We start from the raw sequence: 22,242 nt of genomic DNA on the forward strand, positions 1-22,242 counted from the left end.
CCAAGCCCCGCCAGCTTCAGGGGAGAGGGGGAGGGAGGGCAGGGCCTTGGGGTGGAGCATGGGCAGGGCCATGGCCTGGGTTAGGAGTGGCTCAGCCTCCCCTGGCCTATGGTACCCGCTGCGCATGCAGAGTCGGGGGCAGAGCAGGGACTTGTAACCAGGGCTTCTGCTGCCCGGGTCAGTGCCCAGACCCAAGGGCCAGCAGCCCTCTGGTCATTCGTCTGCTAGGAAAGGGCCTGAGACCCGCCAGCTCCTCTTGCTGCCTGTCGATCGTCCCTCAGACGGGGACAAGCAGGGCTACACAGGAATGACAGGCAGGGTGCAGTGTAGCAGCCTGAATAGAAGAGGGGACTGTGGGCTCTGGATGCAGGACCTGCTGTCCCTGGCCGGCCAGGCCCTCTGCTTTCCTGGCTCTGCAGAAGCCTGCATAAGCTGCGTAGAGGCCAGCCATGTGGCTGATTTCTCTGAAGGCCCCAGCAAAGGGCCGCTCCGTACAGCCATGGCTTTGTCAGGTCCACGCTGCGCAGACAAATGCAATTTGTCAGAAAACAATTCATATGGCTTGGGGCAGCAGGGGGTGGGGGTAACTGGCTCCAAGTAACTAATGATCTCAGGGCCTAATTCACTGCCCCTCGCACCGGGTCCCTCCTCCCCGATCCCTGCCAGGGAGGAACTGGTTGAGAATTTGAAAGTGGAAGGCAGCTTGGGTGAAATCATAGAGTTCATGATTCTAAGGAGGGAGAACAGCAAAATAAAGACAGTGGATTTCAAGAAGGCAGATTTTAGAAAACTCAGGGAGTTGGTAGGTCAGATCCCATGAGAAGCAAGTTTAAGGGGAAAACCAGTTCAAAAGAGTTGGCAATTTTTCAAGGAGACATTATTAAGGGCACAAGCGCAAACTATCCCACTGCGTAGGAAAGACAGGAAGTCTGGCAAGAGACCACCCTGGCTTAACCAGGAGATCTTCAGTGATCTAAAACTCAGAAGAAGAGTCCTACAAAAAAGTGGAAACTCGGTCAAATTACAAAGGATGAATATAAACAAATAACACAATTATGTAGGGACAAAATTGGAAAGGCCAAGGCACAAAATGAGATCAAACTAGCTAGAGACATAAAGGGTAACAAGAAAATATTCTACAAATACATTAGAAGCAAGAGGAAGACCAAGGACAAGGTAGGCCCTTTACTTAATGAGGGGGGAAACATAACAACAGAAAATGTGGAAATGGCAGAAATGTGAAATGACTTCTTTGTTTCTGTTTTCACCAAAAAGGTTGGTAGCAATTGTACATCTAATATAGTGAACGCCAGTGAGAATGAGGTAGGATCAGAGGCTAAAATAGGGAAAGAACAAGTTAAAAATTACTTCAACAAGTTCGATGTCTTCATGTCACCAGGGCCTGATGAAATGCATCCTAGAATACACAAGGAGCTGACTGAGGAGATATCTGAGCCATTAGCAATTATCTTCAAAAAGTCATGGAAGATGGGAGAGATTCCAGAGGGCTGAAAACGGGCAAAAATGAAAAAGGGGAATAAGGACAACCCAGGGAATTGCAGACCAGTCAGCTTAACTTCAGTACCCAGAAAGATAATGGCGCAAATAATCAAGCAATCGATCTGCAAACGTCTAGAAGATAATAAGGTGAAAAGTAACAGCCAGCATGGATTTGTCAAGAACAAATCGTGTCCAGCCAACCGGATAGCTTTCTTTGACAGGGTAACAAGCCTTGCAGATGGGGGGAAGCGGTAGATGTGGTATATCTTGACTTTAGTAAGGCTTTTGATACTATCCTGCATGACCTTCTCATAAACAAACTAGGGAAATGCAACCTAAATGTCATAAAAATAAAGGGAAGGGTAAACACCTTTAAAATCCCTCCTGGCCAGAGGAAAAATCCTTTCACCTGTAAATGGTTAAGAAGCTAGGATAACCTCGCTGGCACCTGACCAAAATGACCAATGAAGAGACAAGATACTTTCAAAAGCTGGGAGGAGGGAGAAAAACAAAGGGTCTGTGTCTATCTGTGTGATGCTTTTGCCGGGGATAGAACCGGAATGGAGTCTTAGAACTAGGTAAGTAATCTAGCTAGATATGCGTTAGATTATGATTTCTTTAAATGGCTGAGAAATTAAGTTGTTCTGAATAGAATAGATATTCCTGTCTATGTGTCTTTGTGTAACTTAAGGTTTTGCCTAGAGGGATTCTCTACGTTTTGAATCTAATTACCCTGTAAGGTATTTACCATCCTGATTTTACAGAGGTGATTCTTTTTGACTTTTTACTTCTATTAAAATCCTTTTCAGAAACTGAATGCTTTTTCATTGTTCTTAAGATCCAAGGGTTTGGGTCTGTGGTCACCTATGCAAATTGGTGAGGATTTTTACCAAACCTTCCCCAGGAAGTGGGGTGCAAGGGTTGGGAGGATTTTGGGGGGAAAGACATTTCCAAAGAACGCTTTCCTAATAAATAAACCCAGCTAAATGTTTGGTGGTGGCAGTGGAAGTCCAAGGGCAAAGGGTAAAATAGTCTGTACCTTGGGGAAGTTTTAACCTAAACTGGTAAAAGTAAGCTTAGGAGGTTTTCATGCAGGTCCCCACATCTGTACCCTAGAGTTCCGAGTGGGGAAGGAACCTTGACAGAGCTACTATAAGGTGGGTGCAAAACTGGTTGGAAAACGGTTTCCAGAGAGTAGTTATCAGTAGCTCACGAAAGCTTATGCTCAAATAAATTTGTTAGTCTCTAAGGTGCCACAAGTCCTCCTTTTCTTTTTGCGAATACAGACTAACATGGCTGCTACTCTGAAACCAGTGGTTCACAGTCATGCTGGAAGGGCATAATGAGTGGGGTCCAGCAGGGATTGGTTCTGGGTCCGGTTCTGTTCAATATCTTCATCAATGATCTAGATACTGGCTTACAGAGTACACTTATGAAGTTGGCGGATGATACCAAGCTGGGAGGAGCAGCAAGTGCTTTGGAGGACAGGATTAAAATTCAAAATGATCTGGACAAACTGGAGAAATGGTCTGAAGTAAATAGGATGAAATTCAATAAGGACAAGTGCAAAGTACTCCACTTGGGAAGGAACAATCAGTTGCACACATACAAAATGGGAAATGACTGCCTAGGAAGGAGTGCTGCGGAAAGGGATCTGGGGGTCATAGTGGATCACAAGCTAAATATGTCAACAGTGTAACGCTGTTGCAAAAAAAGCGAACATCATTCTGGGCTGTCTTAGCAGGAGTGTTGTAAGCAAGACATGAGAAGTAATTCTTCCGCTCTACCCCGTGCTGCTTTAGCCTCAGCCAGAGTCTTGTGTCCAGTTCTGGGCGCCACATTTCAGGAAAGATCTGGACAAATTGGAGAGAGTCCAGAGGAGAGCAACATAAATGATGGAAGGTCTAGAAAACATGACCTGTGAGGGAAGATTGAACTGGATTTGTTTAGTCTGGAAGAGAGGAGGCTGAGAGGGGACATGAGAACAGTTTTCAAGTACATAAAAGATTGTTACAAGGAGGAGGGAGAAAAATTGTCCTCATTAACCTCTGAGGACAGGACAAGAAGCAACGGGCTTAAATTGCAGCCAGGGCGGTTTAGGTTGGACCTTAGGAAAAACTTCCTGTCAGGGTGGTTAAGCCCTGGGATAAATTGCCCAGGGGGGTTGTGGACTCTCCGTCATTGAAGGTTTTTAAGAGCAGGTTGGACAAACACCTGTCAGGGATGGTCTAGTTATTCCGTAGCCCTGCCATGAGTGCAGGGACTGGACAGATGACCTATTGAGGTCCCCTCCAGTCCTATGATTCTATGGTTCCCGGGAGTTCGGTCCCATCTGCACAGCACACGCAGCCATCGGGAAGGGTCTGGGACTCGGTGCAGGTGCTGGTACCCAGAGCGGCCACCACAGGGAACCGACTGAACCTGGGCAACAGTTTTCAAACTTTCCCATTTAAAGAGAAAACAAGAAATATTTTTTTCAGAAGAATGCCGTGACATGTTTGCCAAGCAGCTCCAGAACTCGCCCGCCCGCACGCACACAGAGGCCGGACCTGTGACAGCAGCCGAGGGCAGCGGGAAGACCTGGGGCCACTCAAAAGAAAATGGATCCTGCCCCAGCTGCGCTTTGCAGAGCAGCCTGGGTGCATGCTGAGCTCTGACGCCCCCCCATGGGCACAGCAGCCGGGACGGAGCGAGCCCCTTTGACTAGTAATGTCTTTGCAAGCTTTGCTGAAGGTTTTCAGTCACACCCAGTGTTACGAACACTGTGCTGAAAACAACAGCCCACCTGGTGTTATGCCATCACCACCTTATAGGCAGGGCCCTACCAAATTCGTGGCCATGAAAATAGCGTCACAGACCGTGAAATCCGGTCTCCCCTCCGTGAAATCTGTACAGTATAGGGTGAAAGCACAAAAAAGACCAGATTTCACGGCGGGAGACCAGCGTTTCTCAAATTGGGGGTCCTGACCAAAAAGAGAGTTGAAGGGGGGGGCTGCAAGGTTATTTTAGGGGGGTAGCGCGGTCTTGCCCCCCTTACTGCTGCGCTGCCTTCAGAGCTGGGTGGCCGGAGAGCGGTGGCTGTTGGCCAGACGCCAGGCTTTGACGGCAGCCCCCCACCAGCAATGGCGCAGAAGTGTGGGTAGCCATGCCGCAACCCCCCCCACACACACACACCATGACCTTGCCACCCCCACACCCCACAACTCCTTCTTGGGTCAGGACCCCTGAAATTACAACACTGTGAAATTTCAGATTTACATAAGGGAAATAATGAAATTCACGATTTTAAAAATCCTACGCCAGTGAAATTGACCAAAATGGACCGTGAATTTGGTAGGGCCCTAGTTATAGGAGAACAAGACTTCACTGGACGTAGCTCTTATGCTTAGAATGGTCTAAGCAAATGGTGGAGCCAGTGCCACGGTCCCTATCCACTGCTCCCGCCCCATCCGCTGCTACAGACTTCCCAAGCTGGAGTCGGGTCAGGCGTGCTGCGTCCCCATGTCCCATTCAGTGTATTTCAGCACCCCGGCTCAGGGCGTATGCCGCTCAGAAATACCCCAACGACTGGGGCTGCAGGACGGGCGTGTGGACTAGGGCTGTGCAAAGAATCGATTTTTCAGTTCGGTGGTTGAACCAAATGAAAAGGAAATTAAAAACAAAAATCGTTTTGGATTGGCCGAACCATTCATAGATCTGAAACAAAAAACATTCAACTTTGCATTTCCATTTGGGGGGGCTTTTAAAAAAATTTAAATTAAATGTAGGCACATTCTGACATGAAAAGTCTGCCCGGAACAAAAAGGCAGAATGGTTTGCCATTTCTGAATTTTTCTTTCTGTTTTTTGGGGGCCCAAACTCTTTGCTGAATTCGACCTGAATTTGTGAATGTTTCATTCAACCAGAATCTGTATTTTGGGGTGAAGAAACCTATTTGGATGAAACAATTTTCCCTGATGTAGTGTGGACAAAACCCCAAGACTTCTTTGCCCCTGGGAGGAGAACTAGGACTCTTCAAAGCAGGAAGGCTGACGGGCTGCAGACGCGTGGTGGCTGGATTCCTGCAGCCGTTGAGAATCCTGCTGGATCCCCAATTTCTGCTGCTAAGCATTTTTCTTTAAAAAGAAAAGGAAATTCCCAGACAAAAAAATAACTTTGTGAACTTATAGTTAAGGTTACTCCAGTGAGTAACATTACAAGAAAACAAGCCATTATCCTAATGTTTTACATAGCAATTGTAACAAACTGGATTTATTTAAAATTAGTTATACCAGGAAATGTTCCACAAAGGAAGCATTTATAACTGGGAAATGAGCACAGCAGGGGAGGGAAAGGAGTGATAACGCTTCCAATCCATTGCACCGTTCCTAGAACCCCAGCACTAAAGGGATAAGGCCGGGTAAACTAGCCGCCAGGCCTGCTAACTGTTCACGCCTGGCCTTGTAAACACATAGGCCTTTTTAACCATTGTGTCCCACGGGTCACAGACGTTTTAATTTCAAGGTTGAGTAGCAGCCCTAACTTAAAGCACATTCTGCTGTGTGTGAGTTAATATGACAGCCATAGAGTCTGCCAGGAAACGTAGTGTTGACAAGACCTAAATAAAATCTTACAGGCCTCCTTTCTACCTCACAGAGGGCACCGAGCGATTCGCCCCCCTGTGCACCCCGGGGTGCGGTTCATTCCTTTCGCCCGGGGAACTGGCCGTTCCATTCCTGACTCACACTTCTCGCACCCCGACCTCTGCCCAGGGCCGGCTTCTCCCCAGCACTGACAGGCAGCAGCCTCTGGGGCGGGCAGGGCAGCACGCAGCAACAGGACCCAGCCACCGCCAGGTGACATGAGCCCCAGGCCTGCGGGATTGAGGGGCTGCACATGTCAGCGGCAGAGGGGGAATCTACCTGCTGCCTCAATTGTTAGTGCTCAGTTACAAGAAGACGGATGGATGGAGATAAAAAAAACCACGTCGCCTTTAATGAGCCCAAGCCATCAGGGTCTCGGGGTTGTGGCTTGGCTGAACCAAGGGACCCCACAACCTCCAGTGCAGCAGCTTTGGCTCCGTGCTGATTCACGGAGAGCGCCCCCTCCTGACCCAAGGGAGGCTGGTGGGCATGCGGGGCAGGGGTGAGTGATGGGGGATGGAGCAGGGGCTCTCAGAAGTGGGGGGTTCCTGCTTCTCTTTCAGCCAGAGTTCGTTGCCAAGATTTCGTCCTGGCGACAGATGAGAAGGATTGAAAATCAATTTGCTGCGCCCAGTCCCAGCTGCGCCTGGAATTAAGGTCCCCAGACCTTGGCTAGAGCAATTACCCCAGGACCGTTGCCAGCTAGGGTCAGCTAGGGTCAAGCCCGGGGGCTGCAGCAAATGCAATCAGCATTCCCGGGGGGCGGGGCGGGAGGGAGAGGTGCGCTCCTGGTGGGGCGTCCTTGTGGCACATGGGCTGGGGAGGGCGACGGTGCCAGCCTGCCCCGTCAGGGCTGGGCTAGAGGGGTTGGTGGGGGAGGAAGGACTGTCAGGAGCGAGCGCAGGAGTTTCGAGGAGGATGGGCGGGAGATCACAGGCGGTTTGCCTGGCCGCTGGGGGAGGCCTCTGGGCTGGCCATGGCAGCGCCGCGCAGCCCGGGCGGGTGGGAAATCGCTCCCGAGGGTGGGGGGGGCTGGAGGCTGCCCTGGGAGAACGGACCCCAGTGCCCATCTCCAGCCGCACCATGTGTCCCGTGGAGGCCAGGGGTGTTGGGGGCCCAGTGACGCGCCCCCCCAGCCTGTCCCCGGGGGGCGGGGGCTGGGAGCCCCTGGCTGCGCAGCAGAAGGGGCTGTGCGGGGGCATTAGAACAGGGCGAGTCTCCTCGGAGCAGCCGCAGCCTCCAGAGACCCGGGGTCACCCTCGGGGGAGCTGGACTCCGAACCCAGAGCAGCTCCAGCAGGGGGCAGCGCCACGCAGCGACCCAGGGATAGGTCCCAAACCCCTGGGGGCTGCACGGGGCAGCCCCCATGGAGCCGGCTGCAGCTTGTGTCCCAAGAACCGTGACCATGCTGGACGCTCCCTGTGGGGCCGTGTTACTGCCCCCCCCACTCTCCTCCCCGCCCCTCGGGGCACTGGTGGCCACTGGTGGCCACACAGGACCATGCAGACACTGCCCTCCGCTTCCCAGCCAATGCCCGCACCGGGGCCCCCACGGCCAGAGCCACGCTGCTGCCAGCCACGGAGGGCGTTAGGAGCCGGCGGCCCAAGCTCTCTATGCCTGCTGGGAGCCTCTCCTAGCCACGGGTTACCCCAGAGCTGCTGCACCCCGAGGTCCGCCCACCGCCCCAAGCTGCTTCCCAATGCCGTCCTGGCAGCCCAGGGCTGGATGCGGGGTAGAGATGCTAATCTTCAAGGGAGACACTGCTGAGGTCGGCTCCGCTCCCACCAGTGGGCTGTCCAGGGGAACCCTGGTGTCCTGGCTCCCAGGCAAGCAGGCTCTAGGGTCCCAGGCTGGGGGACCCCCCTGGACGGGTGGCTGCGTTTGCCTGAGGTCCCCACGGGGCTCTAGCTCTCCTGACTGCAGGCAGAGCAGCCGAGGTCTGCCCACCTCCCACCTACTGCCCTCTTGGTATCCACTGCCCTCTGCCCACAGCCCGGGGCGGGGCCATGAGCGATGGATTCGGGGGTTCTGGTGCCCGGGAGCTGAATCCTGGGCTGGCCGTGACAGTGGGCATTGCCGGGGGATCTGGAGGGTGCGGGCGGGAAGAGACATGGGAGCCTGACCTCAGGACTGGGAGTCTCGTCTGGAACGGCGTGCACAGGTATGGTCGCCGACAAAGACATAAAGAGGGCGAGGGGGGACGGGCGAGAGGGCAGGGGATGCTGGGGGAGCCCCCAGGGAATCAGATGCACAAGGAGGAGGCTCGGCAAGGTTAGATCCCAGAGACCCCTTCCGGGTTGGCTGGCAGAGCCTGCTGCGCTGGGGCTGAACGCCCGGCGTCTGGGACGGCCAAGCCTTGCTCCTGCTGACTAAGGACAGTTAATACATCGTCGCACTGGGGACAGTGCCAGGCAGGAGAAAGCCGGACTCCGGGCCAGAGGCAACCTCCATTTGCAAGTCTCAAAATGCCACCGTAAACGGAACCAGCCGCGAGCGGGGGATGAGGGGCAGCCGAGTTCTTGGCCCCACGCTTTTAAACATTTGTATTAATGACCTGGAAGGAAACAGGGAGTCATCACTGATCAGATTTGCAGACGACACAAACACTGGGGGCCTGGTAAATGACGAAGAGGCCAGGTCACTGCTACAGAGGGTCTGGATCGGGGGTAAACTGGGCGCAAGCAAACAGTGTGTTTGAATACGGCTAAATATAACGTCTGGCAACAAAGAATGTCGGCCAGCCTTACAAGATGGGGGACTCTACCCTGGGAAGCAGGGACCCCGGAAAAGATTTGGGGGTCATGGTGGAGAATCAGCTGACCACGAGCTCCCAGGGTGACGCTGTGGCCAAAGAGGTCCATATGATCCTGGGATGCATGAACAGGGGACTCTCAAGAGGGAGCAGAGAGGTTATGTTCCCTCTGGATTTGGCCCTGGTGCGACAGCTGCTGGGATCCTGTGTCCAGTTCTGGTGCCCACAGTGCAAGAGGGATGTTGATAAATTGGAGGGGTCAGAGAAGAGCCACGGGAGTGATTAAAGGATTAGAAAACCTATCTGATAGTGACAGAATCAAGGAGCTGAATCTGTTTAGTTTAACGAGGAGAAGGTGAAGGGATGGTTTGATCCCAGTCTGTCAGCACCTGCCTGGGGAACAGGTATTTAACCACGGGCTCTGCAGTCCAGCCGAGGAAGGTCTCACATGATCCAGTGGCTGGACGTTGAAGCCAGACACACTCAGACTGGAAATAAGGCGTCCATTTAACTGTGACAGGAATTAACCATTGCAACAGCTCCCCCAGGGCCGGGGGGGATTCTCCTGCACTGGCCATGTTGAAACCAAGCCGGGATGTTTTGGTTTGGCTCTGCTCAGGGGGTTGCCTCGGGGCTGGTCTCTGGCCTGGGCTCTGTGGGACTCAGACGGGAGGATCCCAACGGTCCCTTCTGGCCTTGCACCCTAGGAAGGAATGAAAGTGTCCCCCGGGCCTTGGTAGCAGGATGTGGGGGGAGGGGACGGGTCTGCGGCCCCCCGTGGCTGAGATGCCAGCTGAGGTAGACAGGGCATGGCTCTGCCCAGCAGGTCAGGGAGGTGCGAGTGGCTATCTGGGGAGCAGCCCTGGGAAGGTGGCTTGGGCTGGCACTTCTCTTGTGCCAGGGTGCTGGCCAGAGATCCCTGGTGCAGGATTCTCCCACACCCAGATGGATTAAGATTTATTGGGGCCCTCGGCACAAAGAACATTTAGGCTCTCACTGGGCATAGTCTGGAGGGAACTAGAAAGGAGCCGGCTGTCAGGACTCGGGCTCCCACCGACCCCTGGGTGCTGCTGAGGGCACTGGGTAGGGATGCAGCACCCTGGGCATTGGGGGAGCGCGTCCTCCCCCTCCGCCAGGCCTCTGGGGCTGCGACAGGTTGGCGGAATGAACTGCTGGCAGCCAACTGCGGGGATGGGAGCCGCTTGCCGCGGGAGACCAGCCTGCCACATGAAACCCCATCCCGGCATCTGCGCCCAGCTGGCACGAGCGGTAACCAGGAGCACGGCCCCTGCTAGCGGCAGAGAGCAGAGTTCCAGGGTCCCTGGATCGCCAGATGTGTCTCTCTTACCCCCGCTCAGCGCCAGACGCCAAACACTGATGCACCCCCAGCGACAGCTCCGCAGCGTGCTTGGTTCTGCCCATCACCTGGGTATCTGGGCACTACAGACTAACGGGGACTTAGTGGGGTTCTGGGATTCAAGCACAAACGCCAGCCTTTCCACACGAAGTCTGGATTGTCCTCCCCAGTCTGGATTGTCATTCCCCTTCTGTCTCACGGAGAGGAGGAGAGAGGGGCTTGCGGGTCGGGCCCCGAGCTGGGACTCAGGAGACGTGGATTCGGTTCCCAGCTCAGCCACAGCCTGCTGGCGTGACCCTGGGGACGTCACTCAGCCTCTCCGGGCCTCCGCTGGAAAGAGAGAGGCTGCCACAGGGTGTGGGCACCGCTCTGAATGAAGTCGGGCAGGGCTCTCGGGCAGCGTGGCTCCCCTCAGGGCACACGCTCACCAGGGCAAGAAGCCTCCTGGGCATCGGTGCTTCCTGGGCCTGACCTCGGAGCGTTCAGCCCCGTTCACCCCGGGAGCTCCTGGCAGCGAGTGCCCCTGGATGGGACCCCTGGGGAAGCCTCACCCGCCCCCAAAGGGCCCTGCCCCCCACTCCGCAGCCAGCCGTGACTCTCAGCCAGCGTGTGACACAGACGGGTTATTAGTCGTCGGGTCCCCAGCGTAGAACAGAGTTTGTGAGCGCAGAAATCAGGGACATTCAGAAAAGTCCATTGTTGCGGGGCGGGGGCCTCCCCCCGGAGTCCCAAACCAGGAGACTGACTCAGACACAGCCCAGCCTCAGACACACCCAGCTGCCCCCACCCTTGTCTCTTTCCCAGGCAAACAGGTCCCCTGGTCTCTGTTCTCCAGCACCTTAGGCAGGCTCCTTGCAGGGGACGAGCTCCGGCCATCAGTTGCCAGGAGACAGTGTCGGCCATTCTCTGTTGCCAGGCAGCCAATCAGAAGTTACACCTGCCCTCTAGGGGTCTCTGCAACGATCACACCTTTATCCCACCACCTAGATACTTGAGTAACACATGGGGGAAACTGAGGCACACAGTATTCAGAGAAAACATTAAGACCCTTCTGTCACGGAGTCCCCGGGCGATGCTCTGGAACTGCTCCCCATGAAGCCAGTCAGGACTCTGGGGAAGTCTCCTCTCGGGGAGCAGCCTGTCTGCAGGGCAAACAGCTCACCCAGCTTCCACCTTCCTGGGTCTGACCTCGGAGCATTCAGCATCCTCTGCCCCTCCATGTGCTTCCCACAGCGAGTCCGCCCAGGCGGGGTCCTGGGGAAGCCAGAGGGTCCTGCCCCCCAACTCCGCAGTCAGACGGGACTCTCAGCCAGACAGTAAAACAGAAGGTTTATTAGCCAACAGGAACATGGTCTAACACAGAGCTTGCAGGTGCAGAGAACCGGACCCCTCAGCTGGGTCCATTTTGGGGGGCAGCGAGCCAGACAACCCTGTCTGCCCTTCACTCCATGTCTCCAACCAGCCCCAAACTGAAACTTCCTCCAGCCCCTCCTCCTCTGGGCTTTGTCCCTTTCCCGGGCCAGGAGGGCACCTGATTCCTTTGTCCTCCAACCCTTTAGCTCTCACCTTGCAGGGGGGAAGGGCCCAGGCCATCAGTGGCCAGGAAACAGGGTGTCGGCCATTCTCTGTGTCCAGACCCCTGCACACACCTGCCCTCTAGGGCTCTGCAACGATCATACACCCTTACCCCTCCACCTAGATACTTAAGGACTGCATAGAGAAAACTGAGGCACCCCCACACTATTCAAAGGAAACATTAAGAACAGTCCCGCTTCGTCACAACTCCCCGGCGTCAGCCACTGTGCACTTACCCCATCCAAACGGAGATCAGCATCTGAGATCTCTACAGAAATGTCACACACACACACACACACACACACACACGGGAAAGTCGTAGTCACACAGACATGTTACCCATGTACCTTGGACCAACTCCCTTCCATGAGCCCGCCTTGTGGTTCTCAAACATTTCACCCTCAGGTGAAGCAGCCCCTCGCCCCCATGGGTTGGACATGACGGCCCCCTAGACTGGCTGTTGGCGACACTACCCAGGCAGCTCCGCTGGGCTCTGCAGCCCTGACAAGATGCAGGAAGTGGCTGGGGGATTCCTGTGCATGAAGCTAACCTACATGGGGGGCGATCGACCTCAGCTGAGGCTGAGGAGTGATCCATGACCTTTCCTGCTGGGGTGCAGGGCTCAGGGTGCGGGGGAGGACAGAGTGTCTCCCGTGCTCTGAGCTCTGCTGTGTCTCATGAAGCCCCAGCCCCTGGAGTCACGTGAGCAAGAATCTTGGCTTTCATTGGAAAAAATCCAATGAGCAAGTTTCCAGCCGTCCTAGCTGGCGAACGGCTGGGACAGGTGGCCCTGGCCAGGCACCAGCGGGCAAAGAACGGGAACCGCCATTTGTCCTTTTGGGATCATCTCCAGAATTTTAAGCCAATCTCAAGATCTTCGGGGCCCGACTTGTGATTTTTGAGCCCTTGCGCTGGCCATCCCCGGAGCAGGGCTCACGGGTAGTTCCAGCTCCCTCAGTCTAGTCCCCTTCCCCACCCCCCAACAGCCATCTCCCTCCCGTCCCAACTGCCCCACGAGAGCACAGAGATCACAGGTCAGACGCACCCCCCCCCCGCTGGCACATCTCCCTGAGCAGTCACTGCAGGGCAAGCCCTGTTGTATTCCTTTACAAAGGCCAAAACGTGTTAACGTGACCCAGTCACCCTCCAGCCTTAAACAGGGTTAAACGAGGTTCAGGGTTTGGTACCCAGGGATCCCAGCCTGTTGAGCACCGTGGCAAACACACCATTAAACAGCCTGTGACCCTGGCATTAAAGCTGGGATTAAAGACTTTGCAACGTGACGCGTTAATTAAGGCTTTCCTTTTAACAGCATCCCTCGGTCCCTTCCCGGTTAGCTGCAGAGACAAGTCTCCCGGATGGGAGCAGAGCTGGGCAGACCTGGCCGGCTGGGGACACGAGAGGTTAGCTGAGCCGGGCTGGAGCTGTTGTTACCGTCCGACCCCCTCTGTGGCTGGGATTCGAGGTGGCGGTGCCGTCTGGGGCTCGCTCTCTGGCCCGGCTCGCTCGGGAGCAGGATGACGAAGGCCTGCCTGGCTCCGGGACGCAGGCTCCCTCCCCCTTCCTGAGCCCAGCCTGGTTTCTTGGCGCGTTCGTTGCTCTGGGCAGCGCTCTCCCCAGCACATCAGCCCCGCGGGAGCCCTGGCCAGCGCCGAGCGGAGCTCAAACCCCACAACATCTGGTGGTGCAAGTGCCGCCTCCCCTGCAGCTTCGGCCGCAGGGCGTAGCCTCCCCGTATCCCTCGACCAGCCTGTCCTGGGGCTTCGGAGCAGTCGCCCGTCACCCCAGGAGCCAAGCGCTTTCACACACAGACCCCACCTGGGCTGGGCCACCAGCAAACGCTCCTGCCGCCCTAGCTCAGCCAGGGGCTTCTCAGCGCTGCAAAGCAGGTGGGGCCGTGGCACCGGCTGGGGGGCGGGGGGCATGGGGCTGCAGGGAGCGTGGGACCCAGGGCACTCGTCCCAGGAACCGGGGCGCCAGCCCTGCTTCACCGCAGCTTTCTCTCCCTCGCCCTCCCATCCAGCCCCCGCAGCTCCCGCTCCCCGCTCCCCGCATCAGCCCTGAGCTTTGCACTTCTGACACTGGCTCCCAGCAGGGACCTGAATAGTCCCGTGTGGCCAGGCTGCGGGCGCCGAGCCGACCCCGGGGGGACTGCACCGTGGCCGGGCCAAGCACACCAGACGATGCGGGGGGCCCTGCTCCGAGACTCGCTCCCAGGGCGGCAGGGCGCCAACGGAGGAAGAGGCCCCTGCACTATGCCAGAGGGGAACGGCCCCCAGGAGCGAGTCAGGGACACGGCCAGCCCTTGGGGCAGATGGCTGTTGATTACTGCGGGGCTGGCTAAGCAGCTTGGAGCATCACTCTGGCCAATCCCTCTCCCGCCATGGAGCATGGGTTCAAACCACCGCTGGCCTGGCCCTTGCTCCTTCCAAGGCACGGTGAATGCAGCAAGCTCAGTGCAGGTTACAGGGAGGCAGGTTCAGAGCAACCTGACCACCTGTCTGCCCTGAGTGGGCACCGAGAGCCCAGGCCTCGGCCTTCATAAGAGCCTGGCCTGCTTAGACGTTTCTTCTCCTGCCGCGGTTGTAGTTGGCCGTCACCCTCCACCCCAGAGGTGGCTGCATATGGCACGAGAGGCACTGTAGGAACACAGGTTGAAGGACGCGGCAGCAGATCTCGGATCGCAGCTGGGTGATTATGGCAGGGCTGGATCGAGCCGGCACTGATTGACAGCTCATCGATTGCCAGGAGGAGGTCAGCGTGCGCAGCCGTTTGTGGGTCGCCCCGTTTCCCATGGGGCGTCGCACTTCCCTGAGCCCATGGGACGGAACCCAGAACGTCTCCAGCTCCCTGCCAGCCCCATGGGGCAGCGACACAAGCCCCCTCTCCCCTCCCAGCCTCTGGGATGGGTCCCCTGCAAGCCCCCCAAGTCTAGCTGTATGCACCAGGCTCCTGCATGGACGCACCAGCCGCCCTGGGAAAGCAGGAACATCCGTCCCAGGCCCTGTCACAGCCTGATCGATGAGGTTGCTTGCACTGCACTCCCCTCCTGCTGACAGATCACCTGGAATTAACCAGCCCCTGCTCCTGCCTGGGCCTGCGTCCAGGATCAGAACCCCGCAGGGAAACGAGGCCAGGAGATGGGGCCAGACGCCTCCTCCTTTCCCTCCTTCATTACACCTGGGGTCTGAGGCGATGGATGGATCCGCAACAGCAGGGGCACCTGGCCTGCGGAAGGCGCCCAGACACCACGGGGATGGGCACCGAATGGACGCCTGTAACTGTCAGACCTAGACACAGCCCCCATTCCGAAGCGTCGGGGGCTCAGGGCAGATCCGTGGTGTCTTGCACATGTCCTGTGCGTCTGATGAGGATCGCAGGACCCCGCCCCACCACCTCCCCGAGCCCATGTGCACGGGCAGTAACAACCGACTGCCCCACGCCTCCATAAACCAACAGGCCAGGCTGCCCCCAGCCAGCGGGGCTCGGCCTTTGGGAGCCAGCCGCCTGCCGCCAATGGGGCCCTGCAAGCCAGCCTAACCTCCAGGGCAGCCTCTCCAGCTCCCTGCAGCCTGCTGGGAGACAGCCCGACCCACCATCGCCAAACAAAACAGCTCCATTTTCAACCCAGAGGAGCTACGGCCCATTCACGCCAGCTGGAGTCCTGGCCCCATTGAAGCTACAGCTGATTCACACCAGCTGGGATCTAACCCCATTGATCCCAAAGGAGCTACGACCCATTCACATGAGCTGGGGGTCTGGCCCCATTGACTCCAGTGGAGCTACGGCCCGTTCACGCCGGCTGGGGTCTGGGCAGAGCCGTCTGGGAACGAAGCCGCCTCGCTCGGAGCCGATGCAGCAGGAGTTACCCGAGCGCGGCCAGCCCAAGCATGGCTCATTACGCGCAGCTCCCACGCGCCTTCGCCGCCAGAGCCCAGAGCAGAGAGACGGGGCACCGGCCTGGCCGGGCGGAGGCTCTGGAGTGGGACGGCTCAGCTAATTAGCTACTAATCACTGCTCAGAGCCAGACAGCAGGTGCTTTGGCCGCGCCAGGGGAGTGCAGGGATCAGCACAGGGGCTAAGGGCCGAGCTACACGGGGAACTCACCCCCGAGCGACGGAGCCGTGCCGACCCTGCCCTGGTGTAGACAGCACTAGGCCAATGGAAGAATTCTTCCAGCTTCTCGGGGAGGCGGGTTAACCGCAGAGATGGAGAACCCCTCCTGGAACCGGAGTGAGTCTACCCGGATGCCGCTCAGGGTGCCAGCCACGCTCGCTCCGCAGCACGGGGGCTCCCTGGAGATTTTGGGCTCAGCTGTCAGGCCCCGGCTGCAAGGATCCAGCAGCCTGCGACCAGAGGTGAAGTGCTGGCATATCCCCCGAGCCCACCCCGGCACTGTTTGTTCAGTGGCCCAGCAGCTGGGGGGCCCTGGCCTGCCTGTCGCTGTCCCCGTACGGCGCAGGGCTCCTGAGAGCGCCATGGCCCCGGGAGCAAGGTGCCGAGGCACCGCGCTCCGCAGAGAGACGCACCCGGCTCATTTAATCTATTCAATTGGATTCAATTTCCAGCCACTTGATTCAATTAGCCCTGGAGGGACAGCGCGAGAGCAGAGCGCTGCGGTGGGACAGCGGCATGGGCCTGCTTTCCAGCGGCCACGGGGAGGGGGAAGGAGGGGGCGGGGGCAGGTGCCAGCCCGCCACTTGGACGGGGACCCAGACACAAGGCCCCTGCCGAGGGCCCCAGGGAGGACGGACACCAAGCACGGCATAGCAAGGGCAGCCCTTGTCTTTAGGGCTGGAAAGTCCCGGGTTCAAGTCCTGCAGCCGGGCACGGAAACACCCAGCACTGACACAGCACTGCAGCCTGAGGGGGATGCTGCCCCAGCCAGCTTCTGTGTCCCTCCCCCACGCCCCCCCCCCAGATCCTGACCCCCCCCAGATGCTGCAGGGGAAGCAGAGGCGGATTCCACCCGGCAGGCTGGGACAGGCCCTAGGAACCCTGAGATGATCATCTCGCCACCTAACTTTTCAGTTTGAATCGTCTCGGTGTGGTGCAAGTGACTGGACGGGTGAATGGCTTCAGCCAGCCAGGGGAGGGTTAAGGTGACCACGTCCCTTTACACAGGAGACGGGCTGTTGGCAGGGACACCACAACCTCGTCCTGTTGGTACAAGCGTCCTGGAGCACACCCATCTCTGTGTGTCCGCCTAGGGACTGGATGTGAGAGAGAGAGACACACACAGGGACTGGCTGTGATACACACACACACACGGATTGATTGTGATACACACCCACACCCCTCATGCACACCCAGGGACTGGCTGTGACACACACACACCACACACACACACACACACACACACATACAGGGACTGGCGGTGCCCCCCCCCCCATACACCCAGGGACTGGCTGTGACACACACACACACACACACATCACACCCCGCTTCTGGGCTGCCTGCCTGCTGGCCGCCCTGCGCAGTACAAACAGCGTGCGATGTTACTGCACAAGGCAGCGTGGAGAGAGACAACAGGACCCATAGAGAGGAAGCTGGAATAAACAGCGAGGGATTAGTGCCGACGCGCAGATGGAGAGCGGCTCGCTGGTGCCAAGCGAGAGCCATAAATCTCGCCTTCGGGCTGCCCCTGTGTGGCAGGAGCAATGGCCCCAGCCCCCTGCGACCGGCCTGCGTCAGGGGCTAGCTCGGAGCAAGGAGAGTCCATGGCAGGCTGGCCCCAGGGCAGCAAGGACACGCTCCCCCTTCATCCCGCTTCTGGTGCCAACAGCTCGGCCGGGCTCCTTGGCCCATCCCCAGCGCTGCGACCGCTCCCGGAACCGGAGCCGGTCCAAGCCGCAGCCTGGGCGTGTGGAGACGGCGCGGGCTGGCTGTGTGAGCGCTAACGAGCCCGGGCCCAGCGGGGAGGGGCGTTAGGGCTACGGTCCCCTGGCCCTTCCAACCACCTGGAAACGCAGGCCTTTCCAAATGCTCGTAACATCCCGTGGGGAGGGGCAGGAGTTAGCTAACGGGCACCCGGCTGGGTGAAAGGCCAGGGGCAGGCCCAGCATCCTGGGCGTGTTGGGATGCTCCCGCCAGCCAGGTGGGGCACGGGAGAAGAGCCGAGCCAAGGCAGGGTGCTTAGGAAGGGGCCTGTGAAATTCCTCTCTCTCCTCCTCAAGAGCCGTGCACCGGGGCAGCTCCCCGGCTCTCTGCAAACCGCCACCCGCTCTCCTCGTCCACAGCCGCTCAGGGGCACCCCCGCCGGACGTCACTCCCAACCCGCGCTGTGTGCAGAGCACCCCCGTCGGCTGCCCCGCTCCGCTGGGACCGCTCCGCTGCGGCTCCACACCGGCTTTCTGGAGCCGTTGGATCTATGTCCAGTAGCCAGGCCCAGGCCCGGCGGGCCCGGGGCAGTCACAGCCCAAGAGGAGGGAAGGTTCCCGCGTCCCAGCCAGTGAGGTGCCTGCTGATCGCACCCTGCTCTGAAACCAGCGCTGGCCCTGGACTCCCCTGGTAGCCGGAGCCCCCCTGCGCTGGCCTGACAGACTCCATGAGGATGAGCCAAGCCAGCCACCTCGGGGCCCCCAGGCAGCAATCTCAGCAGCAGAGCTGGTGGACGGACACCGTTCACCCCAGCAGGCTCTTGGGACATTACTAGGCCCCATGATGTGCAAGGTGCTTCCCCCAGGTAGCCGGGGAAGCAATCCCTACCCTGGAGAGGACACCCAGGCATCCCATTAACCCTCAGGAACAATTAGGAGGACACATACCGTGAGAACAGGGCTTCATCCCCGAGAACCCTAGGGCAGAGTCCCCTCTCCGTCCCTCCTAGCCAGCAGCGGGTCTCAGGACACGGGATGCTGCCCCAGAAGAGGGGACTCGCCTAGTGCAGCCCGAAGAGCCGAGCTGAGCTCAGTCTGCCACGGTGCAAGGGCCAGCGGGGGACACGTGGTGGCTGGCACCGCACTGCACCCATTCAGGATGGTGAACGCTGCCCTAGGAACCCGGATCTCTCCAGACTTACCCATGGCACCACCCCGCTGTGAACCAGCACTGGTGAGCAAACAGCTCCACCCCTGCAACGTCCGCTCCGGGCCTCGGATTCTGCCTTTCAAAGGGCAGAAGGAAACGCCAGCCCTCGCCATGTGTGGCATTATTGACAGAATCTGTAACCGTATAGATCCCTGTTGCAACCATTTTTACATATTTGCAGCAAATATTGTACAAAGGTTGTCGTGTGAGGTGTCTATGGGACGGTTATGATTTGCTGGTTATAATCATGCTGTCAATGTGTGGGTATCATTTTTGTAGTTGAAGTTATGAATATTGGCTCTGTACTGTCTGTATTTCAAACTTGTGCTGTGCTTCTGGGCGACACCCCAGACAAGTTATGTCAGCTCTGCCTATCCTGCTTGATGGCCCATTAAGGACCATCAGCGACACAACTGACCCATTGAGAGAAGGCAGACATGCCTTGGGACTCAGCAAGGTGTGCAGTGACCTGCCTATGGACAGAACTCTATAAAGTTTTTCTCTGCCATATGCTGGACAGTGTCCTTGGGACAAAGAAAGCAAAGACCACATGGCAAGAGACTATAAAAGGCTGATGCCTTATCTCTATCTTGTCTTCAATCCTGCTTCTTGCCTCTGGAGGAACTTGGCTACAAACGGAAACTCTAAACAAAGGACTGAAAGACCCATCCCAGCTGGGGATGTTCTCCAGAGACTTGGTTTGAGCCTGCCGTTTATTCCATCACTGCTGCAAGCCTGAACCAAGGACTTTGCCATCACTGTCTGTCATTGATTCCATTTCACCACTTCTAGCTCTCATCTCTATCCTTTTCCTTTTATGAATAAAGCTTTAGATTTTAGATTCTAAAGGATTGGTAACAGCGTGATTTGTGGGTAAGATCTGATTTGTATATTGACCTGGGTCTGGGGCTTGGTCCTTTGGGATCGAGGGAACCTTTTCTCTTTTACTGGGGTATTGGTTTTCATAACCATCTGTCCCATAACGAGGGGCACTGGTGGGGATACTGGGAAACTGGAGTGTCCAGGGGGAATTGCTTGTGTGACTTGTGGTTAGCTAGTGGGGTGAGACCAAAGTCCTCTCTGTCTGTCTGGTTTGGTTTGCCTCGGTGTGCAAATGAACCCCAGCCTTGGGCGGTGACTGCCCGGCTCTGAGCAGTTTGTCCTGAATTGACACCCTCAGTTAGGTCCCACCAAGGACAGCATCATTACACCATGCCAGGGCTCTGCACACGCCTTTCCCATTCACAGGAGCGAAGGGAGCACAGAGCCCATGCCCCGTTCATGCCATTAGCGATGGCGCCCGCACCGCCCCTGCCCATAGGCCCCATGGACTCAGTTCTGGACAGTGAGCACCTGGGCATCACCCCAAGTGCTCACGGCTGCCACCCCCCGGAAATGGGCAGAGAGCAGCTCAGTTTAACGACTCCACCGAACCGCTCCCGGTGGGGCTGCCCTGGTACCGGGCCTGGGATTTGAGTCCAGCCCCATAGGGCGAACTACCCGAAGAGATATCTGCTGAGCCCCACTGTCCAGACCCCAGGTCTGTGCCCGCCAGCCGGGGCTTGTCAACCCCCGCCGGCCCTGGACTGAAATCCGGTCTCTGCCCCTCGTGGGCGGCTCCTGAAGGAGTGCCGGTGAGATGGGTCCTAGAGGGCTGTAGAATAAACGGGGGACCAGCCAGCGTGTGTCTCCAGCACCTCTCGCCCACGTAGCTACCCCAGAGCGGGGAGCAGAGAGCCGAGGCCTGTCACAGCTTCAGGGGAGCTCCCCGTTCCGACCCCTCGGCCCTGGGAGAAACCTCTGGGGGTTGGGGGATCTATTTCCCCCAGGGCAGAATCTGCGCCAGCACCTGCTGGACTCACCCCCTTGCTCCTGCCCTTAGCTCCGCCCTGCGGCCCAGCAGCAGGACAGTGGCCTGATGCAGCCCCATGCAAGGTGGCTGGGAGCTCTCCCCCCAGATCAGGCTATGCCAGGCTGTGCCTTCGCCTGCCCGACAGACGGGCGCCCAGCGCTGAGCGGGTGGGGGGGCAGAAGAGGTGATCTATGAAGCGGAGCAGGAGAGCGCTCAGTGTCTGGGACCTGATGGAGTCACCGCAGCGGCGATCGGGGAGGAAAGCCAGCCTGGCAGGGAGACCGAGCTGGCCTGGATGTCGCAGAGGAGGCGGCTCGTCTATCCCTGCATGCGCAGGACTCCCCCGAGCAGGCTGCCAAGGAGAGGACTCCCAGCCCGCTGGCTCGGCTCAGCCCCGTTCTTGCACAGCCAGCCGAGGGGCTGGGGGTGATGGCGGCAGTGGCCAGGGACCATGGCAGAGGCAGGGAAGGTGGAGGGCAGCCTGACAAGTTGCAGCAGCAAACTCCGGCCCCACTGCGGAGCTCTGGCCAGGGACAGCCAGGGGGCTCTCGGCCCATCTCCAGCTGGAGCCCGGCGTCCAGCTCTGCATCCTGGAGAAGCTGCCCTCTGCCTGGGGGTCGGGGCGGGGACACCGGGAGGGGGCTGCTAACAAAACCACGGGGACCACGGCACACAGACCACCTCAGCCGCGTGGAAAGGAATTCCAGCCGCGGCCCCACTGAGCAGAGCTGCAGGCCAGCAGGGGCCAGTCAGTCTGACCCCCAGGGAACCCACCCCTCGATCCCTGCCCCCAGCCTGCACGTGGGGTGGGGCTACAGCCCGTGTTAGAGAGACCCAGTCTTCACATAAAGCCCCCAAGTGATGAGAATCCGCCACCCCCCGGGGTGGGCTGAACCCAGCTCATCAGCCCCACTTCCAATCGCGTATCTTAATTCCCGGCTGAGCTTTGACCACCCTCCGCCTCTCCTCCCAGGGCGGCCAGCCCCAAGCACGACCTGCTCCCATACTTCCCTCTCCGGCCTGGAGCCACTTCTCACCCCCGGCTGCCTGCAGGGGAACCCGGTTTGATGTGGGGGCGCTACCTGCAAGCCTGGAGCAATACCCCACCCCCACGGCCAGCGACTCTCCGCTAACACCCGGGGCACCAGAGCGGGAGGGCGACGCCAGGACCAGACAAACCGGGCGGCCGCGTTTGCGCGGAGTGAAAGCTCTCGGTGTGTGAAAAATGGAAACGGTGAGAACGAGGGAAGGAAAATGGATACAAAGAAACCCCATCGTGCTTAAAAATCAATTTTTAATATCTCCAGCCACATTCTAGCTCCAACCCAATTTTTCTCCTAGAGGGCAGGTCATTACTTTTTAAAATACTTGTCTCCCTGCATCGCCTGCCGGATTAAAAAGCCGGCAATCTGATTTCTCCCCCCAGTCTCAGCGGCTCAGTAGTGGCTCTTCCTATGAACGATTGGGTTATAAATTAGACAGAACAAAATTTACTCAACCGCTCGGCTCAGCCCCATGGAAATCCTGACCCTGAAGCCGGGCTTTAATGCTGAGC

This window comes from Chelonia mydas, chromosome 7, assembly GCF_015237465.2.
Source record: "Chelonia mydas isolate rCheMyd1 chromosome 7, rCheMyd1.pri.v2, whole genome shotgun sequence".
Lineage (NCBI taxonomy): Eukaryota > Metazoa > Chordata > Testudines > Cheloniidae > Chelonia > Chelonia mydas.